The following is a 7,149-nucleotide window of genomic DNA, read 5'->3' on the forward strand; positions in this document are numbered from 1 at the left end:
CATGCAAGATGTTATTTTCATTCCAGAGTGATCACCACAAGTGTTAGCAAGGATGCTAACACTTGAGATTTAGCACTACTAGCTGATCAAGTAGTCAATAATCTACAGAATATCATTATGTACTATTGTAATACTTGCTATTTAGAGGGGCTTTTAATGCAGTACTGTAGAAGTGTGGTGGGGAAGTAGGGAGGTATTATCTCTTTGTTCTGTAATGCCTCTTTGTGGTGAATATACTAATATTGAAGAAAATTATATTGGAAACATGACCTCTTTAGAATTGCTCCCTGCTTTTTTTTTTCATAATGGGTTTGCCACCAGAACACAGGTGCTGTGAAAACCACCCATTAAAGCCAAAATGGGGAAGGAAAAGACTCATATCAACATCATCGTCATTGGACATGTGGATTCGGGCAAGTCCACCACTACTGGCCATCTGATCTACAAATGTGGTGGGATCGACAAAAGAACCATTGAAAAATTTGAGAAGGAGGCCGCTGAAATGGGAAAGGGCTCCTTCAAGTATGCCTGTGTCTTGGATGAACTGAAAGTTGAGCATGAGCATGGTGTCACCATTGATATCTCCCTGTGGAAATTTGAGACCAGCAAATATTATGTGACTCTTATTGATGCCCCAGGACACAGAAACTTTATCAAACACATGATTACAGGCACATCTCAGGCTGACTGTGCTGTCTTGATTGTTGCTGCTGGTGTTGGTGAATTTGAAACTGATGTCTCATAGAATGGGCAGACCCGTGAGCATGCCCTTGTGGCTTACATACTAGGTGTGAAACAACTAATTGTGTTAACAAAATGGATTCCACTGAGCCTCCCTACAGCCAGAAGAGATGAGGAAATCGTTAAAGAAGTCAGCACTTACATTAAGAAAATTGGCTACAACCCTGACACAGTAGCAGTTGTGCCAATTTCTGGCTGGAATGGTGACAACATGTTGGAGCCAAGTGCTAACATGCTTTGGTTCAAGGGATGGAAAGTCACCCGTAAAGATGGCAATGCCAGTGGAACCACACTGCTTGAAGCTCTGGATTGCATCCTGCCACCAGCTCGTCCAACTGACAAGCCCTTGCGTCTGCCTCTCCAGGATGTCTATAAAATTGGTGGTATCGGTACTGTCCCTGTGGGCCGAGTAGAGACTGGTGTTCTCAAACCAGGCATGGTGGTCACCTTTGCTCCAGTCAATGTTACAAGTGAAGTAAATTCCGTTGAAATGCACCATGAAGCTTTGAGTGAAGCTCTTCCAGGGGACAATGTGGGCTTCAATGTCAAGAATGTGTCTGTCAAAGATGTTTGTCATGGCAATGTTGCTGGTGACAGCAAAAATGACCCACCAATGGAAGCAGCAGGCTTCACTGCTCAGGTAATTATCCTGAACCATCCAGGCCAAATTAGCGCTGGCTATGCTCCTGTACTGGATTGTCACACTGCTCACATTGCCTGCAAGTTTGCTGAGCTGAAGGAAAAGATTGATCGCCGCTCTGGAAAGAAGCTGGAGGATGGTCCTAAATTCTTGAAATCTGGTGATGCTGCCATCGTCGATATGGTTCCTGGCAAGCCCATGCGTGTCAAGAGCTTCTCAGACTATCCTCCTCCGGGTTGTTTTGCTGTTCGTGATTGATATGAGACAGACGTTGCTGTGGGTGTCATCAAAGCAGTGGACAAGAAGACTGCTGGAGCTGGCAAGGTCACCAAATCTACCCAGAAAGCTTAGAAGGCTAAATGAATATTATCCCTAATACCTGCCACCCCACTCTTAATCAGTGGTGGAAGAACGGTCTCAGAACTGTTTGTTTCAATTGGCCATTTAAGTTTAATAGTAAAAGACTGGTTGTTAATAATAATGCATCGTAAAACCTTCAGAAGGAAAGGAGAATGTTTTGTGGACCATTTTTGTTTCTTTTTGTGTGGCAGTTTTAAGTTATTAGTTTTTAAAATCAGTACTTTTTAATGGAAACAACTTGACCAAAAATCTGTCACAGAATTTTGAGACCCATTAAAACAAAGTTTAATGATGAGAAAAAATAGAATTGCTCCCTAACATTAATTATGAGTGAATAAAATCTGTATTAGGAGAAAAACTCATTCATTCCATACTCACTATTCATACCTCTAGTGAAGGAAGCTTTGATCTTTTATATCAGAGATTGAGGATCTTATAAAATAAGGCTTGAGATCGGAATAAGAATCTTTAGTGTTTATTCAGTAAATGAAATAATAATACTTTCTGGTCCATGTTAACTCCCCTTCCCCCCACTGAAATGATACTGGTAGCATAACTTTAAAACTGGAGGATTAGAATTATAGTCCAAATTGTAATTTATTTTTTTAGGGCTTAAGAACTTTTTGCCTTCTCATACATCATAAAAATTGTATCCTATGTTTTCTTCTTTGGTCTACTTTTACATTTATATCTACTATCTATGTGAAATTGATTTTTTGTTGGTGTGAGGGTAGGGATCAAGATTTATTTTTTTTCCATTTGGATATTTAAATAATCCAAGACATTTATTGAAAAGGTCACCATTTCTCCCATTGCACCACAGAGTCAATTTTGTCAGAAATCCTGTGACTATATACAGGTGGGTCTATTTCTAGACTTTATTTTATTCCTTTGGTCTATTTGTTTATTCTTGCACAAATACCACTTGGATTTAATTATTTTAACTTCATAAGAAGTCTTGATATCTGGCAATGTCCCCCAGCCTTGTGCTTCTGCAAGATTTCCATGGCTATTCTTGGCCTTGAATTTCCATATAAATTTTAGGAACAGTTTGTGCCGTTCTATGATGGCTGAGATTACATTAAATCTACAGATAAATAAACTTGGAGAGAAATGGTTTCTTTACAATATCAAGTCTTCTAGTTCATAAATATAGTATATCTGGAGGAGAAGGATTAAAGTTTTAAAAGATCCAGAAGAAATTCCACTTCCCCCCAAATAAGCATGTAGTTGAGGGCCAGATATGCCTTGGAAAAAATATGTGAAGAAGTCCCACTCTGTATTCTTTTATCTTTTCCTCTTACTTTCATACCTCCCAAAGTCTAGGAACTTCATCATTTCTTTTGGGTGTCTGGGTATTTTTATTTCAAGCAAACTCCACATCACCTTTCTCTAATTCCGCATCACACAGTAATATAATACAGAATTGTGATGAGCCATTCATTTAAGAAATGTTAATTATGTCTTAAATTGTGCATACTATATCAGGAAATATACACTTCTACATAACAAACAACCAGAGAATCTCAGACGCATACAACAATAAGCTGACAAGTCTCAATATCAGCTAAAGGATGGCTGATCTAGAAGGACTAGGGTGGGGAAGCTCTGCTCTTTTGTTTCTGTCATTTTTCTCCCAAGAGCAGTGAGCTAGACAGAGGAAGTTCTTCTCCTTGGGATAGCAGAGGTGCAAGTGAGAAAGCCCAACCTCTCAAGTGTTTTCAAGCCTTATGTCTCCTGACATTCCACTGTCTAATGCAAATCACTGAACAAACCCATAATCAAGGGATAGCCAAGTATTCACAACCCACAAATATGGGGGGGGGGTACGAGTGAATAATTTTTAACAATAATCTAATGTTCCAGAGCTGGTAAATCTTACAAATTAAATATTATAAGCTTGCTCACTGCCAATGTTGATCAAATTCTATTTCAGTGAAATAACAGAAATCAGCAAGTGTCATTATGTTGCCCTAATAATTCCTTTATTTTATATGAATCCAGTCTACATTTCTTCAGTGACACATCTCTGTGCCCTTACATGTGTGGCCCACTCATCTACTGGGTTAACTTTCTATCCTTTCAAGGTTAAGTAAATGTCTTTCTTCCTCTTGGAAGCCTCCCTAATGCTTCCTCCTACTGGGTAATTTTTAATTGTCCCCTGGTCACCAATAACATTCACATTGTGTATTAGTTTATTAAAGTACTTAATACATTGTGTTGAAAATGAATTTTTTTTGTCAGCCACACAAAGAAGACTTTAATATGTGTTCTCTCTCAACTGCCCCACTTGTTCTCTTTACTGTGGGTCTATAGGGCAAGGTGGATCTTTATCTTTTATTCTGGAAACTTAACACTTCGTGGGTGGTAATTCATGTTAAATGAGGAGATGAATGAATGCTTCCTGTGCATATGTAATGAGCATATATCTTCTCAAAATGTGTTTTGTGCCTCCTATAAAGAAACAACATAATTGAGTCAGAGTATTTGTTAAATTACATGTTTCTGGTCTATTTCAATATTTTATGTATGCTTCAAATAAACTCTGATGGGAAAGTTCTCTTTTCTATTTTCATAAAAGAAATGGAAAATTTTTCAGAGAGGAAAATTACTTAAATGCAAAGCATTATTTTGATTTAAAATAAAAATCATTTGCCTGGTAAAATCTCAGGTTCTGCTTGATTTCAGGAAGAGACCAAGTATTTCTATACCTGTCATATTTATACCTTCTAGTACTTTGGTTGTTTTGAAGATGTCTATTGAGACTAATTTTTTAAGTAGAAAAACTTCCACTGGCCTGCACAGAAAATGTGTTCATGTATGAACTGTCTTTGAGTACCTGTCTAAGTAGTGGCCACACAGACATGTCTTCTCCAGCTGGCATCTGTCTATCTTTATACAGGGGCCTGTCTTCTCTCCTTCCTCCCAACAAGATCATTTCCTTCTCCTTTAACCCATTGACAAGTTCCTTTTGATTCATTCATTGGCAAAAAGAAAGTCCTGGTTATAGGAGATAATAGGCCCTAGGATGGTTATGTGACACTGATGTTTTAAACTCTAAGTTTTTAATACTTTTGAGTGATAGCTAAGTTGCTGGGCAGAAGGCAGAATTGAAGAAGGCTCAGTGACATATATTCCCTTTTTGTGTACCTAAAACCTCAAGATTTGGTTTAAGAATTCCTTTAATGTACATCTTCAGTTAATTGATTCTTTTTTCTAATAATTTAATGTTTCCTAAGCAATGTGTATTCATTTTAGAAAATAGTTCAATAAAACTAATAAAATTGGGATTATTCTTAATCTCAAAAAATATGCCTATTATGAAAAATATAATCCATATAGTTAAATAAAAATAATATTTAAAATTTTCATAAGCTCAACATCTAGAGAAAACTGCTATTGAAGTCTCTCTCTAAATATATATAGTACATATATATGTGTATGTGTGCAAATACATGCATTTTTAAACAAAAACTCAAAAATATTGTACATATTTCTTAATCTACTTGTTCACTTTATAATATATACTGAACATTAATATCTCCCTAGTTCTTAATTATTCTTCCACAATATTATTTTAATGGCTGAATTATATTCCATTGTGTGATTATATAATAATTAATTTATCCATTCCCCTCTTGGTGCATATTTAGGCTGTTTCCACTTTCTTCCCTCACAAACATCATTTTAGCAAATGCCCATGTAGTCATAGATTTTCAAAGCCCTATGATCCCCACCCCCTGACACACACACCCCTAAGGATAAATTCCTGTAAGTAGATTTGCTAATATCAAAAGATATGCAAAATACAAATTAAGTCTTCTCATATGGATTGCCAACTTGCCTTTTCTGGATTTGTTTTGATATTTATATATTGCTTTTCATTTATAAGCAATGTGCCTCATGTGCTTACTCTGTCTTTTGTTTACTCCCTATGATCTCTGGAAACCCTGAGGGACATGGCATTTTATGAGCTGTGATTGTGCTACAGGCTGACTGTGTATGCACAGCTGAATCCATGTCCGACACACACCGGTGTCTCCCTGCTGTGGTTCATTTTTACAAAGAGGCCCCCTGAGCCTTCACTGTGGCCCCTTGGGAAATGGCCAGCCAAAAGTTTCAAATCTCAAACCAAATGTCATGCCAGCAATAGTAAAATGGCCTATTGTTGGTGTTTCATTTTGAAAAGCCTGGTCGAAATAGCTGGCAATGGCAGACATCTTGCCTGTTCCAAATAATTAGCTTTTTCAGTGACAGCATTTCACAAATGGTAATATTCTCACGATACTTGCTGGATAAACACTGCTAAAAAGAAATCACTGTGGAGATGGGTGGATTTAACAGTTACTACAAATTTAAAAGGGAATATGAATATATTGCAGTCGTGGCCAGTTTTCCAATACTGTTCCTAGAACAGTGCATTGTAAGCAGTTAATAAACATATGCTGAAAATCAGATGTATAAGTGAATGAATGTTTTCTGTGATTCTTGATGTGTAGTAGAGTTTATGTATAGTTATAGTACTTTAGACTCTAGCTATGGCCAGGGCACAGCTACATTCTTCTTGAGTCTAACTTAAGTCTGCAAGAGGATACGAGTAAAGTTAGAAATGTGAGTCAAAAAGGGTAAGTCCAACCATTATTATGAATATCACAGTTTTGTCAATTGGTTGTGAATAAGGTGAGTGGGATGGCCTGATTAGGTCTGGAAAGTTTGGATATAATGATAATGGTAATCCTAATTAATTCTGGAACTTTCAGTGTTTACTTTTTTAGGGGATCACATTAGCAACAAGTCTGGTGTAATGGGAAATAAGACTATGCCTATTAGAGGGGATGAGAAATCTCTTTGGAGCCCTGCCTGATCTCTCTCTCTCTCTCTCTCTCTCTCTCTCTCTCTCTCTCTCTCTCTCTCTCTCTCACACACACACACACACACACACACACACACACTCACACACACTCTACTTCTTTGATGTTCTGCAGAAGACATTATTTGGCATTTTAAGAAAAGAATCTGTACTCATTATCTATTACTGCATAACAAAACACCCCAAAATTTAGTACCCTAAAACAAGACACATTTATTATTTCACAGTTTCTATGGATCAGGAATCTACATGTTGCTAAATTCGATCCACTGTCTCAGGGTCTCTAACAAGGTCAGTGTCACCTCAAGGCTTAATTTAGAAGCATTTGCTTCCTACCTCACTCATGAGGATGTTAGGTCCACGTCGAGCTGATGGCCTTAGTTCTTCACTGGTTTTTGGTCAGAGGACGCTCTCAGGTTTTTGCCATGTGGCCTCTCCATTGAATCTGGCTTTGTCAGATTGAACACACAAAAAGGAGAGAGAGAGAGAGAGAGAGAGAGAGAGAGAGAGAGAGAGAGAGAGAGAGAGAGAGAGAGAG

The 7,149-nt window shown here is 37.6% G+C and overlaps 1 pseudogene; it reads left to right on the forward strand.

The window, feature by feature from the left end:
- Positions 1-358: 358 nt before the first annotated feature.
- LOC105882424 (elongation factor 1-alpha 1 pseudogene) lies at positions 359-2,026 on the forward strand (annotated as a pseudogene).
- The last annotated feature ends 5,123 nt before the right edge of the window (positions 2,027-7,149 follow it).

Source organism: Microcebus murinus, chromosome X (assembly GCF_040939455.1).
Source record: "Microcebus murinus isolate Inina chromosome X, M.murinus_Inina_mat1.0, whole genome shotgun sequence".
Lineage (NCBI taxonomy): Eukaryota > Metazoa > Chordata > Mammalia > Primates > Cheirogaleidae > Microcebus > Microcebus murinus.